This window comes from Patiria miniata, unplaced genomic scaffold (assembly GCF_015706575.1).
Source record: "Patiria miniata isolate m_02_andy unplaced genomic scaffold, ASM1570657v1 HiC_scaffold_26, whole genome shotgun sequence".
Lineage (NCBI taxonomy): Eukaryota > Metazoa > Echinodermata > Asteroidea > Valvatida > Asterinidae > Patiria > Patiria miniata.
Genome location: NW_024037065.1, coordinates 5150030 through 5158451, shown reverse-complemented (window position 1 = coordinate 5158451; position 8422 = coordinate 5150030). Strand labels below are relative to the sequence as shown.

At 43.3% G+C, this 8422-nt stretch overlaps 1 long non-coding RNA gene across 1 annotated transcript; it reads left to right on the top strand.

The window, feature by feature from the left end:
- The first annotated feature begins 7253 nt into the window (after positions 1-7253).
- On the top strand, positions 7254-7970 carry LOC119733741. Its single transcript, XR_005271959.1, has 3 exons — positions 7254-7310; positions 7530-7593; positions 7837-7970. It is a non-coding gene; the product is annotated as an uncharacterized LOC119733741 (long non-coding RNA).
- Positions 7971-8422: the final 452 nt, after the last annotated feature.

Below are 8422 nucleotides of genomic sequence, written 5' to 3'. Positions count from 1 at the left end.
AATAAATATTTTTTTAAAAATGAGAACAATAGAATAAACACAAAATAAAGAAAACTGTACTCAAAAAAAAAAATCCTTTTTTACTTTTGTATGTAAGTATAGACCTAACTGCCTTTCCAGTTTTTATAATTCATGTGATTTGTTTAAGAAACTAACAAAATGCAGTCGACTAGGGAGAAAAGGAATATTCAGTCCAGAGATTAATAATAATAATAACCCTGTCAATGCAGTAGGCTATGGCTATGCTCTCAATTTATTTCTGTAAAAATATATTTAGGCTAGTACTAGGCTAAATGAGCTGTGGTCATTCATGTACATGTACCGGTAGGCCTAGGCCTATGCATAATAAACTTGAAAAAGTTGCACTTTATTTTTGAAGTATTGTTATTATGATTACTGGCTAGTAGTAGGCCTATAAAAAAGTATTAAGGAACAAACAGTCCACTAGCAAGTTAGCCTAGCGTAGGCATGCACAAACAATAGTACTAAGCCCTACTACTAGTACTTAACGTAGGCTATAGGTCCTAGGCTAGAGTAGTGTGCCCTTACTGCACAAGAAAGAGCCAGTAGTAAAACAAAACAGAAAAATACTTGCACCTTGCCGTACTAGACAATAAACTACATTCCCCTCCCAATCTGCCCCCCCCCCCCCCCAAAAAAACCACCCTTTTCAATTACCGTACACTCACCTTTCAAAAAATCCCTCAGAGTACATGCATGGCGAGGCATCTTGTGTATAATGCTCAACGGATTATGCGTACGTATGAACCAAAGATCCTAGAGCGCGCGTAGCGCGCAAGATAGCCTACTCTGGCGAAAACACGCGCAGCTGGGTGAAGTTCGCGCTGGAGCTCCGCGGCCGCCATTTTAGTAAGCAAAATCTGGCGCGCCAGCTGGCACACTGCGCGTAAACAATACACATCGGGCGGGTTGGGGAGGGGTTATCCCCACTCACTGCGGTGACATTAAAAATGTCTGGTTTTTCTTCGTTATTTGACGTATAACTGGGGCAAGGGTGATTTTGGCTTTGTAAAATGACATGCCTGTTTATATGTATGCTTGAATAGTGGCATTTTCTGGGATGTGTCATCATATTTCCTATCGACAGCCGCACTGAGTCCTAGACTGGAAAATGGGGGGGGGGTCTATGATTGCCTATTATCAAAAAGTGCAATGCCACACTTGAACAGTTTTTGACTCCCGATAAAATTTATTGTTTTACCATGGTTTTACACAGTACTGCAGTACTGGGGTTACCGTAGGGTGTCAAATGATTATTTAATACTAAATTGTGGTTCTCAGGTTTATATTGTGGGTTTTAGTTCACGGACGTACAACCAGGAGGGATCCAGAGCCTTGTGGTGTATTTTATACCTTCCATTGGATGCCCTGTCGCCATTGTTAACACTTGACTTATGGAATTTTACTTAAATTTGCCCAAACAATCCCCCCTCCCCCACAGAGTGACAGACAATTATAATATTCCTCCAACAATAACAAAATACAAAAATTTCAAAATGAAACAAGTTTATGTGTTTAGTATTTTTCAATAAACGTTTTTAATATCGTGCCATGAAACGAAAATGTTGACATCAAAACCTTCGAATGAAACTGTGCAAAAATGTAAAATCAATGCTTACACCAGAAATTATGAAAAAAAAGTTACATTTCGAGCAGTTACATTGGCACAAAAAACCCACAATATTATTTTGTTCGAACAAAAAAACAAAAAAGACTTTGTTCCCTCAAAATTTTGCTTCGTTTGAATGAAATATATTTCCTTCAAACAAAATAGCAGTTTTTTCCGTTTGCCCGAAACAATAATTTCGTTCAAATAATTATTCAATTCCTTCAAAACGTTGTCTCAAATGAGCATTTTGTTTCCTCACATTTCTGTCCAACAAAATTTGTTTCAAAGGAACAAAATAGATTTCGAGGAGAAAGAAATATATTTTAAGGGAAAGAAATTATACCTGGAAGACACAAACAATGGAAGGCAACAGTATCTGCAAAAGTGTGACGAGAAACATGTCAATAAAGTTTTTTCACTACACCCTACTTCCTGTTTATTCCATCACACAAAGTGCTGGATAAATTTTGATTCTAGACAAATTAAAATGGCACGGAAGTTATCCACTACCCCCGGATTGTGAAACTGGTTTTTGCCTGTTTTTTACTCCATTGTTTGCAGATACTGCATATAGCATATCCTGAAGTTTTGTAGAAAAGCATAGGGGATGTGGTTCTCACTGTCTCATATTGTGTACAAGTGTTGAAACCAATAGGTGGTACATCTCAGTTTCAGACTTTTTTTCAGATTATGAGATACTGCACTCTTCCACTGTAGGGCAGATCAGTACAGCTCGTTTCCACTCAATGATCATAATAACAAAAACACACATTTACATGCATGCTCCAATCAATGGAGCAGAGTTAAGGGTAATGGGGGACACAGTATAGAAAATTATGGGTGGCTGGAAAAAGGGATTAAAAGTAGTAGCTGTTCTGCTATTGAGCCAAACATGACTTACAATATATATATGTTGAGTTTACAAAAGACAACAAACAAAGTAATATCTAAAGTTGAAGAATAAGGGATTAGATGCTCTAGCTCTGTTTCTTTTTCCATGAAAATGATAAATTATTAGCTTGCCAAAACAGCTGTTTTCAGATAATCGAATGCCCATGAAACTTTGCACTAAGACACTAGTGTATACTAAAGTTCTGTGTTGAAACGTGCATAGCAAAATTTAAGAGCGCATATATTTTTTGTTTGTACTGACTATTGAACATAAGCAAACTGTGAATTATGTATGGCATTTTGCAATGCTATGCAGGCAAAATCATTGTGCTGTTGTGATCGGCCATAAGTTCCATTCACTTATGTCCCACTTTCTGAACTTTCTTACATTTCCTTTTAAGAGTGACAGCATGCAGTTGTCTGTTTTTAAATTTAAGTGCATACTGTATGCGGACATTGACAAATATAGCGACAATTCTGGCTTTGGTTCTCTCGCTACATACTGGCATCTCCTTGTACACATCCAGAGCACGCATTGCTTGATTTAACAGTTGGGAGATGTTGCTCCGTTTCATCTTAAGGTCACTGAATTCTGCGCGAAAAACCACTTCACACTGCAAACAGAAGCTTAGAAATCTCTCTGAAGGGACTGTAGCGACACGTAAAACACTTTCTAATTTTGTCCGTTTGGGCGCCCATACCTTTGCTGTGGCCAAAGGTCAAAGTGCGTTGCACTTGGAGACATAAAAACTCCAACAAACAAACGCACATGTAAATATCGCCATCTTGTTTTTATCACCGTTCAGTCAAGTTACTACTTCGCGTTCATCAAGTTTTCATCCGCTTTCATCGTTTTCCTCTGTGTACATTTTCGTCATCATCATTCGTAAATATCATCGTCTATTTCGTCTTTGTCAGATGTACATAACTGTTAGTCTTTGTGAACGTTATTATTGCCCTATTCACTGGAAATAAAGCCGAACTGTGTACGACGGAACGTACGGTTCCGACATAGTCGCGGTGCACCACCATCGGACTACACCACGCAGCAGGCCCAGGTTCTACAGACGGGCGCAGACATTAGTCACCAGAGGTGAGTCGACTTTGCCACATAACAATCAAACCCACAAATCAGACCCTCCCGTGGAACCCAAGCCCGTTCCTGTTGAATTAGCGCCCGCCGTGCCCGTGACAGCAGTGAGTCTGAAACTGCCGCCATTTTGGTCGATTGACCCCACACTTTGGTTTGCCCAAGTTGAGGCACAGTTTCTCACCAGCCACATCACAGTGCAGGACACAAAATTTGCCTACGTAGTCAGTTCGCTCCAGCCAGACATCGCTCAAGAAGTGCGCGATTTACTGGTTTCCAGCAGTGTCTACAGTGAACTCTCATGCCGCTGCAGTTTCCAGCCCTGAACCTGCCCATACGGTCGCGAACTTCCAGACCCTCGAGACACGGATCAACCAGCTTACTGAGCAAGTCCAAGCTCTCACTGGCCAACTAAGCCATCAAACACGACAACGGTCACGTAGCCGAGATACCTTCAGTCACAACCGTCAGTCTCGCAGTCGCAGCCCTTCACGTGACCCAACCGACTGCTGGTACCATTGGCGCTATGGATCAAAGGCACGGAAGTGTGTTCAACCGTGTTCCTTCAAGACCAACCCCAACCCCCAGGGAAACGCGGAGGCCGGCAACTAGGGGCGACAAGTCCTACTGGCGCACCCACAACCAGTCGCCTTTTCTTCGTAAAGGACAAATGTTCAGGGACACGTTTCCTTGTCGATACTGGTGCCGAAGTGAGTGTTTTTCCCGGTCGGGATACGAATACACATCACTCAACTTCATCTACCAAGCTTCAAGCGGTAAATACCACACCAATTTCAACCTACGGGGAGCGTTCTCTCACCTTAGACATTGGATTATGCCGTGTTTTTCGATGGGTATTTGTAGTGGCAAATTTGCCAGTAGCCATTATTGGTGCCGATTTTCTGCAACATTTTGGTCTCTTGGTGGACGTCAAGAACCACAGACTCGTAGACTCCATAACCAGCCTGGTAGTCAATGGAGTTCTTTCGAAGCAGCCAAGTCTCAGCCCGGTGTTAGTGAAGCCATTGTCCTCACAATTTGAAACACTGTTGACTGATTATCCTACCTTGTGTCGTCCTACGTATCAGAACACTGATGTAAAACATAAGGTATCTCATCACATCGATACAGTCGGTCCACCAGTAGTAGCACAACCACGTCGCCTCGCCCCAGACCGATTACCCATCGCAAAGTCAGAATTCGACCACATGCGCGAGTTGGGTATCGTCCGGCAGTCAAGCAGCAGCTGGTCTTCACCACTTCACATGATGCCGAAGAAATCCCCTGGAGACTGGCGCCCATGCGGTGACTACCGTTCACTCAATCGAAACACCATACCTGAGCGCTACCCGATACCTCATCTACAAGATTTCGCAAGCGCACTACACGGGAAAAGCATCTTTTCCGAAATAGATCTCATCCGCGCGTATCATCAGATCCCGGTAGAACCCAGTGACATCCACAAGACGGCGTTCACAACACCATTCGGCCTATACGAGTTTGTCCGCATGCCATTTGGCCTGAGGAACGCGGCACAAACTTTTCAACGCTTTATTGATGAGGTCATCAGAGGTTTGCCGTTCGTCTACGAATACATTGACAATCTACCCGTTGCAAGTTCGTCAGCTGCTGAGCACGAAATACATCTCCGGACCCTTTTCGATCGTCTGACGGAAAACGGTATCGTCATCAATGTAAGAAGTGCCAGTTCGGAGTTTCGTCACTTACACTCTTAAAAATACGTGGTTATTTTTTCCGTGGTCAAATTTATTTGACCACTTCCGTGGTTGATTTGCAAAAAATTTGACATCCACTTGGTCAATGTAGTAACCCCGAATAACCGTGGTCAAAAAGCATACACTCACTCATGCGCACCGTGCGCTCAAGCGGCGCGGAAATTTCCACTTCATTGTCCGCCATCTTTGTTGCTCGATGTGCCGATGTTTCGTGGATCAGAATCAGCTTTTTCAAACAATGTAAGTCAGTTTTTATATTTATTTCGAAGTAATACAATACTTTTCATTGAGTAAAAACGCCTGAGCCGTAAAGGTCTTTAATGTAACGCCGAAAAAAAGGGAAATATATTCGTTCAAAGTTCCGCTTCTGTGCTGCTGCGGGTAGGCCAGGCCTATGTAGGCCTATGTTCATGATGGTCAACCATGTCAACAGCGATTTAACATACATGACATAGGCCTACATGACATAGGCCTAGCTCGTCATTGATTTACATACGTTACCGTCATGCATAATGTGCCTCCGCATTGACAGTTGAACTTACGTTATCAGCGGGCAAATTATTCCATTTTGTGTGCCTCGTTTACCGAAATTTGTTGTAAATTCAAGTGTAAGAACTGTCATCGTAGCCTACTTGGCCACAGACCTGACGTACAAGCCTACTTGGCCACAAACCTGACGTACCTGACGCTCGTACGCGAGCCAGCTCGTACGCGAGCCAGCTCGTACGCGAGCCAGCTCGTACGCGAGCCAGCTCGTACGCGAGCCAGCTCGTACGCGAGCCAGCTCGTACGCGAGCCAGCTCGTACGCGAGCCAGCTCGTACGCGAGCCAGCTCGTACGCGAGCCAGCTCGTACGCGAGCCAGCTCGTACGCGAGCCAGCTCGTACGCGAGCCAGCTCGTACGCGAGCCAGCTCGTACGCGAGCCAGCTCGTACGCGAGCCAGCTCGTACGCGAGCCAGCTCGTACGCGAGCCAGCTCGTACGCGAGCCAGCTCGTACGCGAGCCAGCTCGTACGCGAGCCAGCTCGTACGCGAGCCAGCTCGTACGCGAGCCAGCTCGTACGCGAGCCAGCTCGTACGCGAGCCAGCTCGTACGCGAGCCAGCTCGTACGCGAGCCAGCTCGTACGCGAGCCAGCTCGTACGCGAGCCAGCTCGTACGCGAGCCAGCTCGTACGCGAGCCAGCTCGTACGCGAGCCAGCTCGTACGCGAGCCAGCTCGTACGCGAGCCAGCTCGTACGCGAGCCAGCTCGTACGCGAGCCAGCTCGTACGCGAGCCAGCTCGTACGCGAGCCAGCTCGTACGCGAGCCAGCTCGTACGCGAGCCAGGCACAAGTAATGGACATGCAGGCTAGGCTTATGTGTAATTTTAGTCAGTGAAATGGTCTTCCAATGTCCCAAGAATAACATTTTTGACAAAAACAAACTGTGTTTGTTTTTATTTTCAGCCCTGGCTGACTGGTGACCATTCCTGCAATGATCTTGTGCTGTACGCCTTTTTGTTGTGTATGCCTTCCATACACAGGCGTGCCATACTCATGCTGAGAAGGGCATCGCGCATGCGCCTGTCTGGCTGAACCTTGTGGCAGTGGGGCTGTGTTTTTCGTGTTCGCGCAGTCTCGACAACTATGTAAATAGAACGTCTAAATTTTGAGTGTTCTTAGAGTTTCTTGCCTTTTGTTCTGCATCCACATGTCCTTATGTAAGTTGACATCATTTGTTTTGCTCTCAGATAATTAGAGTAGATGATTTGGGTGCTTAAATTGTGGAATTCTTGTGGGATAAAGTTAAGCTTCTTTTCTTGTATAAGCCATGTTATGTCTCGTAGATTCTCTACATGTATCGTAGTTAGGCTTCGTGTTATGAATATTTAGAGTCCCCTTTTATTACTTGTTGCAGGAGTTATAATTATTCTGCAGTTTGGACAGACGTCGTGGAAGAGTATGCTAGGTTTTCTAAACCTTGTGAGTGTTGACCTTTGAAGTTGGTCAATGTTTAAATTATCGTTAGAAGCCTAACTTTGGTTCTATTCTTGTGCGACCCTTGATGCTCTATATTGTGTATTGTATAATGTACTGTGTATTGTATAATGTACTGTGTATTGTATAAAATAATGCGTTGTTATAATCATCTCAACTGCACACACATTGTTAAGGGCCTACATTTGTGGATTGTTTTTACAGCGTGATTACATGACACATCCATAGAGCTTCTGATTTTCCAGGAAGATTGGAAATCCACAAGTCTGTAAGTTTTTGTTGACTGGACATGGTAGCTTTTCATTTCATGTACACATACCTGTAATTATTTTGGTTTCACGGAATTTCTCACTATTTTGGATTCCCGATGTATTTGAATGTTTTGTATGATCACATGAGGATGTATCTGTCTTTTTCTTAAACTGTGTTAGGTCTTTACTTTTTCACATATATGTACATGTACCATGTAGACATGCATAACCGATACAAGTTTTTTGTATTTTTCTTACAGTTTTACCGTATCTAGGCAAGGGAGTAGTTCTGGATTAAAGATGAGTAATTTCAACTCAAGTGTCTTCCAGTTTACTTCTTAGTGCCGTGTGGTTAAACTACTGGATAGGGGCTTTCTCGTTTTGCTTCGAGGCCAGTATAGATCTGGATGATTGACTGATAGATGCGTCCAACATCATGAAGACAACCTGTAGAGGGCCAGCTGTCATGCTGGTTATTGCATGCTGTTCAGCTTGTGTTAATGCTACTAAATTTAAGGTAATTATTCTTCATGTGTACAACAATGAGGTTTTCAAATTAGTCTTACGACTGTGGATACATTCTGAACATCAATGAAGTAATTTGGTATCACAAACATGAAAATTAAATGTACACACATGTTTACAATGCACATGTAATTTTTAGATTAAAAAAGTGAATTACTGAGTGAAAGTATTTTGTCTATCAGTCATGCAACTCAAATTTCAAACTGATGCAACAAAAACATTAAATTTACTTCCAGAAGTATTTATTAAGTTCCCTTTTTTTTTTTTTACTTTAGGTGTCCAAACAGTGAGTGAATGTCAGCGACAACCTTCAACACGAAG